Source organism: Zosterops lateralis, assembly GCF_965231275.1.
Source record: "Zosterops lateralis genome assembly, chromosome: Z".
Classification (NCBI taxonomy): domain Eukaryota; kingdom Metazoa; phylum Chordata; class Aves; order Passeriformes; family Zosteropidae; genus Zosterops; species Zosterops lateralis.
Window position 1 is genome coordinate 49,980,765 of NC_139800.1, and position 17,262 is coordinate 49,998,026.

The following is a 17,262-nucleotide window of genomic DNA, read 5'->3' on the forward strand; positions in this document are numbered from 1 at the left end:
AGTCACACATGCACATGCTCAACATTGAATACATAGAAAATTATTTACAGCAAAATGTTATTATACATCTAAATGTGTATTAGGAATAGACCAAGAATTGGTCTGACTGACACCTACTGTAGGCTTCAAAACACAGATAATAAGAGACAGATAAAATCATGCAAATTATTTTAATGTAGTTCTGATTATTTTGTTAGAGAATTAGAAAGAATAACACAATGAAACTGAAAGAGCAGTATATTCATAAGTGTTGTGCTTTGTTTAATCATAGCTAAGATATAAAGGAGAAAATAGAAACAGGTACAGATGGAAAAGGCATTCAGGATGTGTTCAAATGCAAATAATAGCAAAAAAATATAAAACTTACTCTTATAACAAAAAGACCTTTAAGTGTTAAGCTGTCAATTTAACTACATTTTTAGATTAAAACATCAGAGTTTTAACAGATGAAAAATGAGAACAAACTCAGGTGTAAAGATTTCTTTATTTCATTAACTGGGAATCTAAAATTTGAATTTTTAAAACTATTTCTTTTTTCCTTTCACTGCAAACAAGTAGACATATGATGTGATAATGGATTTTCCAATACTCTAAATTGTCATTATTCCTTAAATCCTAATCCTAACCATTTTTAAATTACTTAGGGATAGATTATCATTTAAAAAACAACAAAATTATAAAATTTTCAGAACCAATTAAAGTCAGCATACTTTTGAATTGGGTGCAATAATAAACACTATGAGTCAGCACACCACTGAAAAATCTCATGTAAATTTAAGCACTATTTGAAAAAGCACTGTTGAAAATCCAGAGAAAGGCAAAGTAAAGGTGAAGGTAAGTAAAGGCCAGACACATAAATTCTAAGAGTGGTGTTAATTTATTTTCCTGAAAGGATGGATTGCTATTTGGATTACAAAGATACTATGCTGTAATACAAAAACAGGTTGTTTAGGAAGAATAAAGGAGAATGCACAAGACTATTTCTAATTTAATGGGACTCTACTTGTCATTACTTATTCGATAAGAATGAATGAAAAATTAAATACAGATGTTTCTGCGCATGTGTGTCTTACAACTTGATAGTGACTTGAAAAATTATTTCCAGAGTAATTCTAGCCTAGGGGGGATAAGACTGTCTTCATACACGTCCAGCAATTTCTTAATTGTGCAAAAATTCCTAATTTCCCTTTTTGAACTCAGCATATTTGCCTGGATAAAATTTATTACATTTTGTATATGTCAGATTTTCTCACAGAAGTGAATGTATCTAAATCTTGCTTTATACCAGCAAAGTCACTAATAAGATAAGAACATTTCTTGAAAGCAGTGAAGTTAAAGGTCACCATTATCACAGAAACATTCCTTGCAGTTTTTCATCAGTTTTGAGAGGGTTTTAATAGATTTTACTGAATTTGCTCTTTGAAATCTCTTTATGTCAGCCTCTGCCTCTGCCAGCCTCTGTGACTTCACTGAAGAATATTTCAGCCTTAGTTGTTTCAGTATAGTCATACGTAACATATACTTTTTCTGTATAATACATGTAACTTCGTTTTTTTATTAAATTCTGCAGTTCATTTCAGTCCTTCTTCCCAACCATGTCATGTCAGTAGGGAAGGTTTTCGTTTTCTGTATATCTTCTCTTTTAGAAATCAGCATGGGCTTAGCAAAATAAGAAATGACTAGTGGAGTTAACTGTTAACTGTTTTAGATTTATTGAAAAATAAATCTAAAAGACAAAGTTTCAGGCACACAATGTTCCATCTGCAAGAGTCAGTCCTGTTCCCATTTAAACCTGTTGAAATGTTGCCATTGAGAGAGCTGGAAAAAAGATAATACTCAAGAAATAATTTGATTTGTTAGAGATTTTAAATTGTTGCAGAGACATGCAGAGATTTTGAATTGTTACCCCTTCTTAAATTTAGCCATCATAATTGTGGGCAGGGGGGAGGGTGTGTATTAATTTTTATGTTACCTTTTTAACTAAGCTAAAACCTGGCCCAACTCAGTTTATGTTATTCTGAAGGTTGAATATTTTATCTTGTTTTTAAAATAGTTGTAGAAGTGAAATCAGGAGGGGAATGTGAGGTTATGCAACTATTCTAATATAGACATTTTAGGTCTATTTTGTTTCCTGAAATTTTTAATAAGGTTTAAATTAGGTCTTCGGTTTCTTGTTACCATGATTTGTACAGAGTCTGTCCTATTGATTACTTCTAGATCAAATAAAATCCTTTGAAATTAGCATCTTTCATTAACTCTTCCTGGAAATTGTCACATGGGTTATTACCCAGATAAAACAGAGAAAATTCAGTAAATCTAAACTTTCTTATTTTTCATTTTATAATAGATTTCCTTTTGATTGAAAAAGAAAGCCTAATTATATAATTAGGCAACTGTGGAGAGGCAAAATGAGTTTCTAGGACCATAATATTTGCTGATCCTGAATTTTTAAAATATATTTTTTATTTTTCATCTCAAAAAGTCACGCAGCATGGTATTGATTTAAATTGTAATTTGTATGTTTGTATATTTGTTTTTTTATTCATTTAAAATACATTTGGAAATCTGTTATTCAAGCAAACCCATCTGAAGGTGCTGCTTTTTGATTTCTTTTTTGATGGCCATGCAGTAAAAGGAGTTCTGCTCCTTTATAACAGATAATTTTAAAACATAAATCAATTTTCTAGTCTATTTCATAAGCAGTGGTTAGTGTGATTTTTTTGAGACACAAAGAGTAGGGTTTTGCTGTTGTTTTAAGAAGCTGTCAGATTATCAAGAGAACTGCATTGCATATAGCAACCTTTGGCACAGCCACCAGTCTTTCCTCTCTTTTTGCCAAAAATGAGTGGAAATCTGAATTATGCATTCGTTATATTAGTTGAGGGATCGACTTTCTGTTCTCCTCAGAGTTCCAGCAGCTCCAAATATAAAGATCAGAAATAAGGACAAACAAAATCCATGGGAAATATTCTAATGCAAAAAATTATTTTAGTAGAATTGAAAATTTCCAAATATTCCAGTTATTCCTTCAGTTAGTATAAAAACTCAAGAACAAATTATACAAAATAAAGAGAGAATATTTCCACTGGATTCCAATGCATCCACTGGGTCAGCCTTTTTTCAACCAGCTCTGAGTTATTAACTGCCAATTACAAGCCTACTTGTGGCAGTGATGTTTTTCTATCTTCTCTGCAGGGGTTATTAGTGCTTCTATGTCAATAGTAATTATTGCATAGAATATCACTAAGCAGGGTCTGGTGAAACAAATGAGGGAGGAATTGTGTGCATCCACAAAAGGCAGACAAGTACTAAGGCGAGCACCAGGGATGGATTATGTTCCTTTAAGCTGAACCACCAGAACTGCTCAGGCAGAACAATTTCAGGAGAAAAGTCTCAGCTTTTCCTCCTGATAGGCTCCCTTTCCATCTACAGACAGGCTACTTTAAGGATTTAGATGGAAAGATACTGCTGTTTACAAAGTGTCAGGAGATACTGCAGCAGATAAGAGGAAAAATATTTTCTGAGGAAGGGACTGAGATGAAAACAGGACAAATACTGTGTGAAATGTGGCTAAAATATGCAGAGTTAAAAATATTTAAAAGAATCTTTAAGAGTAAAGAATCAATGAGAACAGTCAGAAATAAGGGGGGGCGGGGCAGGGGGAGATACTTTCTTAGGAGTGCTTTTGTCATTCCAACTCTAAATAAGCAATCCTTCTACTCATAAACCTTTTATAATAAAAACGTGAAATATACCTCTGCAGACATAATCTATAAAGAAAAGAAGCTTTAAAAGTAGACTTGCTATATATTTTGACATTCAGATTACTGGATTTTCTTCATTCACACATATTAAGCCCGTATGGATGAGAGAAGGATGTAACAGAGCTAAAAGATTAATAAATTATCTGAATGTAGGATATTTGATTCTGGAGGATATTTAATACCATCTGCTCTCACATCTGTAAACAGATGTGCATTATTTGTTGTATTTTACTGTGGTGTTAGGAAAGTTTTCTACACACACTATCTTCTTTGGATATGGATGAGCTTGTAAAAGCTGACAAGGCATTGATGCATCCCTTACATTTTGCATTATTTTTTTATATTTAAAATTTGTGAGGTGACCAGCTTATAAATATCCTAGCAATATGGTCTGCAGCTAAAGTGAAGGTGGAACTGAAAAAACATTAATACAGAACAGAAAATTGTATCTAGAGAACAAGTTGGAGTCTGACAGTTTCATCCAGATTTGCTGGACAAATCTGGAGGGTTTTTTTAAATATATTTGCTTTCCTTATTGTTTGTCAAAGATTCAAGATGCCAGGCATCAAGATTCAAGATTTCCTCTTTATGCTAGAGGAAAACCCCTGTCTTTCTGTTTTCCTACAGCATAAGTTTAGACCATGGGCCAGAGTGATATTGTTTCAGGTTAATAGGTTTGCTATATTGTTTTATTGTTTTGTTTTTCTCTCACTCGTTGATACTCCATGTTTAACTCTGGTCTCATAAGTGCACTGACATTTTTCAAATTAGAATGAACAAGAAAAAGTGAATTTTACAATTTGTGAGAACTTCAGGAAAACTGAAAGATAATACTAGATACATTTTCTGTATCAGTCTCCTTCAATAAAGAAGTTGTTGTTTTCTGAATGTCCAGTTTCTTTGGAGTTATTCTCTTATTCCATACTAAGACCTGTCCAGGTAAGGACAAGACTGCTAACACAACACACAGGTGTATGTAGCCACCCCTTCTAGTTCAGCTTGACAGCAAAGTCCAGATTGCTCTAAGCAACCTGATCTAGTTGGACTGGGGGCTTGGAGTGGCTGATCTTTAAACTCCCTTCCAACCCAGACCATTCTCTGATTCTCTTCCTTGCACTTGGGCACTGACCAAAATCACCTCTTCTAAAAGCTGATATGCTTCACCTAGAATGAGTGTCATGCTGCCCCCTTGACAGAGGATGAGCGTTGTAACAGCAGTGCACTAATCTTCACCTCCAGTAAAGCAAAAAGGCAAGGCTTGCTTGATAAGAAACAGGTTAAGTCTAGCAAGTCTTTTTCAGAGGAGAGTTTGAACTCAAATAGCAGATAACACAGAATGTGGTTGATAAAGGGAAGGATGTGAAAAGGGATATTTTGTGTATCTCTGAGGGCACATAGGATTTAGCAGATCTTTTCTTAGCATCCCATATATAGACAAAAGCCTTAATCCTTTCTGCAGTCGTGAAAGGTAACGTCTTTTACCTTTCTTCAGGTCTCTATCAGCTGTCCTGCATCTGGCCCAGTATTAAAACACCCATTGATTTTTAGAATTATTTTTTATGTGTATACAAATATAGTATGGTATCATGCCAGAGAAGCAATTAGTCTTCAGTAAGAGAGTTTTTTGCTCCAGTATTTGAGAGGATAGTTTTCTGATACAACTAAACCTATTTACTCTAAGGCACTCAGTTTCAGTTCCATTAATTTCAGTTTACTGTGACACTCTATAATTTATGCTTCCCAAGACTTACATGCTTCTGCACTACCATTAGTTGTATTTGTTGTGCTATTAGCTTTAAACTTTTATAAATACCACAGAGATGGCAAATGAAGTGTCAAGGAAAGTGGATGATGTATGAAAGAGTATTAATACCTGTCTGGAAAGATGCACCAAATTTCTTCAGGGAATCTATCAGCTCCCATAAGATAACTATTAAGGTTATCTTAGGTTTCGAGGCTTATTCCTGAACTGTATTGATTCTTTATAATGTTGGTAGTTCTTTGGGTATAAAAATTGATGTTATCATGAGAGTTGTAATTCATGTGTCTCTCTCTGGTGCTTCAAAATTTTGTGTAAACTAGTACCAGAACACTAGTTATCACCCTATGAGACTTTCAGTGAAGCTCCTCTGTGAGAAAGAAATTACTTTTCTTCCCTACGAGTGAGACCATTTTTTATGTTGTGATTCTCAAAATACAGAAAATTATATCTGGGCTGCTTTTGCATGAAAGCGTGAAATAACATGAAAGGTGATATCTCCCAGTTCTATGTAATTTTTACAATTCTATTTTGAATAGTTACAGGAGACTGGAGGTAGGTAGCACCACAAAGGTGAGAGCAGATGACAGCCTTAAATGTTCTAAGCTACCAATACATGTCAGAACACTCACTATCTAATTCAAGTCTTAAAAAAGGAAGTAAGACAACCTCCTACCCTTGCCTTTTTTTTGTGTGTCACTAGAACAAAAGATTGTGAAGAAGGGAAAAAATAAAGTAAAATGAGATCAAGAAATCTTTAATATGAATAACAATGTACTTAAGAATGATTAGGAAATCTGTGTAGCTATTAACTTGTTTCCTTGCACAGACTAGAAATTTAATTAGAATCTGGGTCCAGAATTCCTGTTACAAAAAACAGAATTATGATTCTGCTAGCCCCAGAAAAAAATGTAATATTTTCTTTTTTATTTTGCTATGTACACCTGACTTGCTCTTTTGAAATTTGATTTGCTTCATACTGAAATCCTTGAAGCAAGAAAAGCAGAGGAAAGCTAAGCACAAGTGATGTCTAATCCACACATTTTTGAAGATTTGAAAAAAGAATGAGCTTTCAAGCTGTCCATGATCATCTTTCATACAAAAGGACTCTGTTTGAGTGTTTCAAATCTCACGTTCTTGTTCACACTTAGTTGTGTAATGTTTTTGGATTTCTGCAAAGCTTTTGATACTGTCTCTCCCAGAGCCCTTGTGGGCAAAACGTCCAGCCCACAGCTGGACAAATGCATCATGTCATGAGTGGGAACACAGGAATGAAGGGTTACTGTGAATGGGCTGACAACAGGCTTGAGACCTGTCACTATTAGGTTCTGCCATCCTTGGCCATGTGCTCTTTAACATGCTCATAAATTACTTGCAGGACTAGATGCAGGACTAGAAGGGATACTAAGCAAGTCTGCCAATGACACTAAGCTGGGAGGAGTTCTCGGGTTTTCAATGTTTCTTTCTCACCCAACCCGAGATTCCAAGCCTGGTGGTTCGTGTGGGTCCAAGGGAGTGTTTTTCCCTCCTGACTTCTGAATGATTTTTGGCACAAGAATGATGGGAGTCTCATGGTCATGGTTTTCATGGTATCTCACATTGTTGATTATTTCTTATCTTAACAATTCTCTGTGTCTGGCCAAGGTGTTCACAGCAGCTCAGACACGAGGTGACTCCCCCCATGATGGGAGGTCACTGCTTTTATACAGATAACTACGTGGTTATTATTTACCATTTCATACCAATGTCTATCACCTATACTAACAGAGTCATCTCTACTCTGATCCAATCCAGTGAAACTACTTTGTGCCCAAGTCACTGCAGAAGATGGATGCCAAGGGAGAAGAAGAAGAACCCAGGGCATCGCCCTAAAATCTCCATCTTGTCCCTTTGCATCTACATTCTAAAAATCCTAAAACTACAAAATCTACCTGGTGATAACTACACTACTCTCTGTTACTCATTTCTGACTTGCAATTCTTCTCTGCTTGGAAGTTTTTCACATGGACCAAAACCAAAACCTGTGTCTTCCTGGGCTCTGTGCCAGGCAAAACCCCCTGCACAGACCCCAGACCCTCTTTCTCGGGTCCCAGGCCTCTCTGCCGAGGTCTGTGACCTTCCAGGGTGCCCAGAGGGATGCCCTGGACTCCGACAAGGAGTTTTCAAGCCTTTGAAGAAAGGAAGGCCCTGCAGAGAGATCTTGACATATTAGAAAGTTGGGCAATCATCAAATATATGAAATGCAACAAAGGAAAACTGCTGCATTCTGCATGTGGAATGGGGTAATCCTGAAGGTACAGAGTGGGAAATGAGATTCTGGAAATCAGTGACATAGAAAGAGACCTGGAAATCCAAGCCGAACATGAGCCAGCAGTGCCCCGGAAGCCAGGAGTCCACCTTTGTCCTGGGGTGCATCAGGCACAGTATTGCCAGCCATTCAAGAGAGGAGATTGTCCTACTGTGCTCTGCACTGGGGCAGCCTCACCTTGAGTGCTGGGGGCAGGTTTGCATGCCAGAATACAAAAAAGACATTAAACTACTAGAGAGCACTTAGAGGAGGGCAATAAAGATGCTAAAGGGCCTTGAGGAGGAGCCATATGAGGAGAAGCTGAAGTCACTTGGTCTGTTGAGCCTGGAGGACTGAGGGGAGACTTCACTGCAGTTTCAACTTCCTCATGAGCGAAGAGGTTGAGCAGACACTGATCTCTTCTCTGCAGTCACCTCTGACAGGACCTGAGAGAGTGGTCTGGCATTGTGTCAGGGAGGTTTATGTTGGATGTCAGGAAGAGATTTTTCACCCAGAGGGTGGTTGGGCACTGGAACAGGCTCCCCAGGGTAGTGGTTACCGCACCAAGCCTGACAGAGTTCAAGAAGTGCTTGGAAAATGCTCTCAGACATGTGATGTAACTCTGGATTGTGCTGTGCAGGGCCACGAGTCAGACTGTCTGACCCTTGTGGGTCATCTCCACAGCTTATTCTATGTTTCTGTGTCTCCAGGTTAAAACAAACAAACAAACAAACAAACAAACAAACAAAAAACCAAAAAAAAAAAACCAAAAAAAAAAACCTTGCTATATGTATAATTAAAATAATGAAAAAATTCAGTATCTTTTTATTCTTCTCTTTAAAAATTCCATATGTTTAGATGGCTTTTTGTGCCATTTAACACAAACTGGTGAAGGATGTTTCTTCTGGCATCATAACCTAAGAGACTGACATCTGTGACCCAACACAAAGTTGACTGCATAACAAAGGTTTGGAGAGATATGGGCAACTGCAAATTAAGGCCAGTGACAGTGTAATTATTGGACAGTGCTGGCAATTGTTGTTCAAGCTTGAGTCTCCTACCCAGCAGACTGTAGCAGTGGGATCCTTGCCATTGAGGGGAATAATATAAAATTCTGGTCCTGTGTCCTCTGCAAAGCAACAATAATGCATTTTATTTTGATACTTAACAGAGGATAACATATTTGTAGATTCTGTTAGAACTTTGATTTATTTACTAACAATTTAGATGAACTGCTAAAATTTTCTGATTGTAGTAACTAGTTATCATTTTAAAAGAGAGTAAATTCCATTCCTCAAGAATGACTGTGAAATATTGTCCTGTATATTAATAGTTCAAACAGAAGATTCTGTTTGGCTCTTTGAACCTGCACTTGTAGGCAAGTTTGATCACAATTTTCCAGACAGTACAGCAATAATCTGAAATAAAGGATCATGGACAGTGAAATAGTGCCAATGTAGATAATTTGTGCTTTGAGAGTTCATCAAGACAAGGGTAATTTGATCTCACAGATCATCTGCTCATTTAATCTCTTCATTTGGGGAAATAAAATAATCCTAAAGGTAACAAATTGTTATTTAAAACACCTCAATTTTTGGTAGCTTATATGGTTAAACTTTTGCCTGACTGTGGATATATTAAACTTCATGAAGGTCCCAACTGTGCTTGGAGAGGGTCCCAAAATTAGGGTCAGACTCTGTTTTACATCTGAGAGACTGTGATGTCTTTGGATCCTTTCCTGGGCAGCCCTGCAGATATTAAAACATGAAAAAGGGAAAGCAAGCAAAAGTGAAGGGTTGTGATTAATAAAAAGCATTATTTAGTAGTTATCAAAACGCACTCATGTCTTTGAGATTACAGGACTTAAAAATTCAACAGCTGAATGAAGCAAACCTATTTTATGAGTTTATTAGCTTCTGCTAAAGGTTACAACAAAATTCTGGGGTTTTGGGTTGTTTGGGGTTTTTTTTATTTCAACTCATAATTAATATATTTGATGCAACTTTGCTTTTTAGTGTTGTGGAATAGCTGTGGTACCAACAGGAATATCACTACACCAGCATCGATGTATATGATCTTTACTACTTATCATTTAGTGTTATAGTCTTGCCAATGGAGTGATTGTTTTCAAACAAAATTTTTCTGTTGCAGAAATCATGTGGTTATAATTAGGGATTCAACTGTGACCTAACAGAGAATATGAGCTCTGAGGAAAAATAGGCAAACAGACGTTTGAATGATACCATCTTGTGCTTTACTTTATGTCACTGCAAGTAGTTACCTAACAACAAAAGGAGAAGGGTGACTGCAGTCAGTTGTCTACAACTATCACTTCCTTTGGCAAGCAGGAGGATTTCAGGCTTTATGTGATATCCAAAGAAAATTCTTCAATGAAATGGCACCAGCATCACAAACTGTCAGTTTATACATTCTACTTCCTTGGTTTCCTTCCAGCCAAGCTCATTTAAAATATACTGGATGGAGCCAAAATGCATTGTGCAACTTTTTAATATGTATTTCCTCATGAAAGATAAAGTGCTGCATTAACTCTTATAAAACTTAAAGTTATGTTGAAGTTAAATAAGGCTAGTACCATTCTGAAATTCTGTGGGATTGAAAATAGCAGGAAAATGAAATTCTAATGTGTGGTGGGTTAAGGCAGTTGCACAGAACACAAAACCAAGAAAGGATTAATTACTAAAAACAAAAACAAAGGTGCCATCCTGTGAGAGCTGGAAGTAGTATAGAGCTGACTGGCTTCATTGCAGTACAACTGATATGTCCTATAGTGATAACCTTTTCTGTGCATGTTTAATGACACTGTTAGTCACAATAAAAGAGTCCTTTCACCAGAAAAAATTCAGGTTGAGCATTCTGCTGATAGAAAAACTGACCTCCTTGTTTCTTTTTGCTGGGGGCACAGGTCAGAGGATTTTCTCTTCTGAAGGCTGCCTTGTGGCCATAGCTGTGGCTCAGGTACTGTAATGTCTTAACCTCTGTCAAAAAGACTTGATGCTGAACCTGTGCTTATGCCTGTAAGCTTCGTGGATGTCTTGAGGGAATCTGAGAAGCACCTGGACTATGGGCAGCCAGGTATTTTGGGCATGTGAACCTGTATATTCAAGAGATGAAGATATAACCTGCTAAACAACGCATTTCCTATAACGGAGTTCATGTGAAATTAGCATATACATTCACATATAGAAAAATATCAACTATTTTAAAAAAATAATATTTAATAAAAATAGTAATGATAATGATAATGATGATTATAGTAATAATAGTAGTAATAATAATAATAATAATAGTAATCCCTGTTTCATTCCTCTAAGAAAAACCTAAACATAGTGGCATATTTTTTAGTCTTAATGTTATTTATTTTGCATTGCTTGATGAAAGTGAGGCAATTTTCACAGCTGAAGAGGAGCCATTGATACATGTTTGATAGTTATATCAAACAAAAATTACTAATTTTTCTACTCAATAGTCTTCATTTTCTACAAGCTGAACATAATATAATCTAACAATAACAGCAAGTCCAGCTATTAAATCCACATGAGTTTTATACATGGGCTGCAGAAAGCTGTGCTCATTTATTCATTAATTCAATCATCTATTCATGCTTATTTTGGGTTTGGTAGTACTTCTGAGGTTTTTTTTGTTTGTTTTTGGTTTTTTTGGTGGTTTTTTTGTTTGTTTGTTTTGTGGGGTTTTGTTTGTTTGTTTGTTTTGGGTTTTTTGGTTGTTTTTTTTTCCTGTGTGTGATTTGTTAAACATTGTAGTAATTCAGATTTAAAATTTATCACAACATTTCTTGCTTTCTTCTGATGAGAAGGTTTTACCAAAGCATATTTCTGCCCTACTTGCTACACTTAAGAGCTGCAAAGCTTAGACTGATTGAGTAAACAAGAATGACTATGGAGCTGTTCAAACCTGAACATTCAAAACATATGATACTCTCTAGTAGATAAAATTTTATCAGTCATATTTACTGGTGTAGTTAGGATGCATTAGAGTCACATACAATCATGCATGCTGTGCTGCTATATGAATAAAAATCTCAGTTCCTTTTTTAGAGACATTAAAATTTTCAAGCAAGGCAACAATTACCACAGTTCAGAATTTTAAAATACACTAACCTGTAAGCTGTGAGAGATGACAACACTTGCAGCTATCTTACAGTAGGAAAACAAGATCCAGTGTTTTAAAGGACTGAAGCATTACACCTGAAAAATTAAAGTAGGCATATTTAACAAAAGTTTTTGTATAAGTTCCCTCCAGGGAGAGGGGTAAAGAGATGTTCTACATGCTATTTTAGATTAAATGGGAGCATTGCTGGTTATTGGAGTTCCAGATTTTGTTATGTTCTTCATTGCATTTCTAAAGCATGGAGTGCAATTGCTGCAGCACCCCAGTCTCTTATCGTATTGCAAATGTTTCTTGCACAAATTACATCTTGCACTATTTCTTGTGTGTCCATGCCCCTACTCACGGACCCCTTGTTTATGATAATACAGCCAACCTAAAATCTAGCTGCTGTAACAACTTCATGTTATCTGCCTACCACACCCAGTATTCCATGTGTGAAACAGCTGAGTTTTCATAGGCAAAAGAAGGCCTGTATATATACAATTGTGCAAGCCAGTTTTTAAAGAATGTAAATTATTTTTGGCATTGTCTATAAAGTATTATTTGGGAAACACACTGGCAAATAAACACCTAACAGGAAATGTCAAAGTTATGTTAATATGTAATAGAGGTGGCAGCATCTTGGCACCTTGGCATAATGAAGGTTCTCCTCTGCTTAATCCAATGCTGGCCTGGGCAAACCCAGTGAAGCGGACAAGAGTTTGCTTTCTCAGCTGGTTCACAATCCTGTCATCTTGCCAGGAGCAGCCAGCCCTAACATATGGCTGTGATTTGAATCCTTAATGAGAGAGCACTGAGACTGAACACACAGGAACTATTAGAATGGACAGCCATCACAACTATCAAAGTTTTCTGGTGGACCAGCAGACCATTTCGTTATTCCATAAGAAAACTTCCAAGTATAAAATACACAGGATGTGAAGGTGTAACCACAGGTTTCCTAGGAAAAGGGTATCTTTGTAATGATTCAGAGGGAGTTTTAGACATTATAGCAATACCCCTTTGGAGAAATCTAAATAAACAGTCAAAAGCAGAGAATCTATACTGCTTCCTATGGTCCTTCTGAGCTTGTCTGTCCGGCTAGCTCTGCTCTTCAGACACCATACAAACGAGTTAATCCTTTGGGTCCAGATTTCAGACAGAGACGTGACCTTGCTTGGAAGAATGGAGCGGACTCACACTTGGTGTTACTTAGGAGGGTTTATTCAGGGCGAAGACCCAGGTGGTCAAAGCGTGAGTGGTTGCCAAAGTTCTGGCTTGCCCTTATCAACATGGGCGTTACAGATGGAAATGAGGGGGAGAGGTTTAGGTAAAGGGGGGCTGGACTTTACCAAACACGGGAAAAAGGGGTGTGGATGATACCTGAGGCCTGGCAGAGCCACCTGGCTTTGTAGAGCCATCAAGTACCAGGGAGTGTCCACAGATAACATACAATGGGCCTACAATGGCCTAGGCCAAGCTATCAGAGACATATAATGAGGGTGGTTCGGGCCTATTATCCAAGTTGACGACAGTGATCAAGGGAAACCGGTGGGGGGGGGATGAACACTTACAGAAACTTAATACCAAAATTACAGAAATTTTAGAAAACTCAAAATGCACACTGCAACAGCCTCCTTGCCACTCTTGTTCCCCTTAATTCCCCGTATGAGATGACAACAGATACAGGGAGAAATAGGCAGCCTTGCTGGAGACAAATATTCCAGCCAGACTATTCTGGTGCAAGTGTCTTGAAACTGCTTCATTACTTTCACTGCCCTTGGGAAGCACTAGCAAACACCAGAAATGAGCATCTCAATCAACACCCTTTGCTCAGGGGCCACAAAATGCCAAGTGGTGGCATGGCATGGAAATATGCCAAATGAGCTGATCTCATGTTGTTTCCCAGACTGATTCCTGCCAGCCCTGAACTCTGGCAAACTCACAGTTCTTTAAGCAGAGCTTTGCAGTTTAATTAAATATGCAGACAAGATTTTTAATTTGCATAAAACACCATGTTCTAATTTTTTGTTTTGAACTGCACAATCACCATTTTACTTCCTGTTTGAAACGTGGAGTGAAAACTGAGATCTCAGATACTGGTCTGGTATTTTGGTCATTGTGGACGTTCTTATGGTGATCACTTCTATGACACCACAATATGCCCTTTGTGACCATTTGATGTCATCAATTCAAAGTTCAGTTTTCACATTAAGTTATTTTATGGAAGGGTATTCACACAGCTGGTTGAAAAAAATATAAAGGTTATCAAGTTATCTACTGTCACCCTGAATTTTCTTGATTTTGAGTCTTTGAATCTTTGCAGTGAAGATTCTCATGCAGCTTCATGAAAACAATGTATGTTTTTAGAATTTATCTATTGCGTTTATATATTTCTTCTCTGGGAGGAGAAATGTGGTTGATGATGATGTTCATCAGAGGGGTGGCAACCTGTATAGCCAATCCTTGGCCCTCCAACCAAAATGTATATAAGATGGAGTCAGAAAATAAAGAGAGAGCTTTCCTTGCCTGACCTTCTGCTGCTGGCTTCGTCCTTTGTGTGTCATGAAGAGTGACATCTGATGACCTTTTGTGAGGATTGCATCTGGTGATCTTGCAAGGGACCTACATCCTTCTGTGTGCCTGAGGTAATACGTGGTAAGAGATAATGACCTCTACCCCCTCCTCAGATGATGAAGCTCTCATGTTGGACCTTTGGCTTGAGGTCTTACAGAGAGAGGGAGCCTTCATTCCTGGAGGTGATTTCCAAGAATTGTTCTATTATGTTTTTTTCTGCAGCCTTCACAGTTTTTTATACAGCAGAGTGGTAGTCCCTGAGGGACCATTTGTTTCAGTTTTTTCCTGCAGATTGCAGTGTGGAATTTTTGAGTTTGTTAATTACCTGGAAAAGGCTGGAAAGAGTGCTGCATAATTCACAGCCTCCCAGTTCTGGGGTCTCAGAGGATGGCTCCAGCCTGATGCTATCTTCCGGGCTGGGTGCCAGGGGGGATGGTGGAGTCATTTCTCCTGTTCTCGCTCCACAGAAGCAGCGCTGGAGTGGGGAAGCTTGGACCAGGAACGGGGACTGGTCATGGCAAACTGCCCCCATTGTGGGATTTCCATGAGATATTCTGTGGAACAGGACAGTGCGGATGCATGCTGCCCCGGAGCGCCGAGCAGGGCATCCCCTGACTTACGCAGGGGGGACCCCTGAACGCGCGTGGCTCTAGGCAGCCTGGTGAGCAGCCATGGTCAGCACGCGGCTCTGAGTGGCCAGCCGAGTCCGCACAGGGAGGCCTGGCCCTGGAGAGCGAGAGACCCGCCCTGCAGCGGGCGGCACGGCCAGCGCCATCGAGGTCCGCACAGTGGGAGGAGCCTTACTGGGGGCAATTGTCACAGCCCCTCTCTCAGCCACGGCTCTGCCGGGAGGTGCAGGGCTGGGGTGCCGCTCAGGTGGCCTCCAAACTGGATGAGCTGGCTCTTCTGAGAGCTCGTCACCCCCGCGAGCCCTCCTCCCTGTGTGGATTGCAGTTGCTCCCCCGTGGTTGCCTCTCCCCCCAAATCACTTGTGCCTTTGAGGGCAGCGCTTGGCAGTCCTGTGGCACTGCAGGACACACCCGTCCTGGCGCTGTGCTCTCCCCCCACACCGAGCCAGGGCGGCGTTGCGTGCACAGCTGCCACCACTGCCACCAATGCAGATTCGAGTGCTGGCTCTGCAGTGTTCACTTTTAAAGGACAGGACCGTGCAGCCAACGACAGGCGGGCTTTTCCCTGCAGCGAAGGGTGCCGGGATGCCAAGTCCCCTTCAGTGGGTCATTGGACCTTGCCTCTGTGTCAGGTGACAGTCCAGCCGCAGGACTGTGCATGATTTTGGGTTGATGTCCGAAGCAAGGCTGATGCAGTGGGTGGCTGTGGTTCAGCACGGCGCCCCCTGCAGGGCAGGGATGGATTCCCCAGCTCTGCAGGTGCTGTGAGATACGCTCTTACTTCTGTCTCCGTGGAGCACACGGGACAGAATTCAGAGGCTGATGATGCCTCGCCTGGCGGTCTGCAAGCATTCCCTGTGATTCAGGAAGCTGGCCGCAAGAACATGCCTATTTGTCGTGGCAGATATTGATCGATCTCTGAGATAGATTTGGAAAATGTGGTCTGGGGTCTCCTGAGATGATGCAAGTGCTATGACTGGTAGACACAGACGTATCACCACCCTGTGACATTCGGTATTTGGCCAAGGTTCTTTTTCAGCCAGTCGAATATGACATTTTTGAGTCTAAGTGGACTCAATTGGCTGAAAACACTGCAGCACAGAATCGGATGGCTCGTCAAGATGACCCTAGGTACAGGGTTGGGCCAGACATGCTGCTGGGTGTTGGTGAATTTGTGGATGTTAGTAAGCAAATCGCCTATGAGTCCTTGGTGCTGGAGCAGTGCCAGAAAACTGGCATGGCAGCATTGGTACAGACAATGGACATGTTGCACCAAAGCAGTCATTTGTCACAATTGTTCAGAGGACAGATGAACCCTTCCTGCAGTTCGCAGAGAGACTGACATCTTCAGTTGAGCAACAGGTGGATGGTTCCACCTCCAGAACGTTGTTACTCAAGACTTTGGCAAGGAGCAATTAATGCAGAGTGCAGGAGGATTATTGAGGCTCTCCTGGGCGATGCCTCACACTTGCAAATGGCCGAGGCTGTGTGAAAATGGGCACCATGGGTTATAAAGTGGCTGCCTTGGCTACTACCCTGCGGCCAACCTGGAAGGGGCAGCAGGGTGGGAAGCAGAAACAGGCAAATGCTCAGGCCAGCAAGAAACAAGAGAAGAAAGTGCAAAACTCCTTTGTTTCTTTGTGGACAGTGTGGAAGGCCCAATCACACGGCCAGTGTTCGTAAGGCAATGATTCATGTGAATGGCCAGCCTCTGTTGGGCTTGGGAAACAGGCAGTGGAGTGCAAAGAGGAAGCGTGCTCAGACACGAGTGTCTTCCCAATCCACAGAGCCAATGGAGATCTGCTGGGCAAGTTCTGTCTCCACACCCACCTCTCCCTGTCATTGTCTCTGAAGGGACCAGAATTGTTTAATTTGTGTTTTTTGAGTCTTCTGTTCACAGGACAAAGAGCCAGTGGTGAGAAGGTGGCTGCTCTGAAGTTACTGAGCTGCCTCAAGTTCACTGGACTGTTGTTCTGGTCAGAGACTGTCCTGAAACAATTTGGAGCAAACATTGCGATTCTCTCCTTTGCTGCTTGGCATCTGGAATAGACTCTCTTTCAAGGCAAATTTGTCACCCTTTGTGACTTGGTTCAGGAGCTGTTGGACCAGGACCATCTG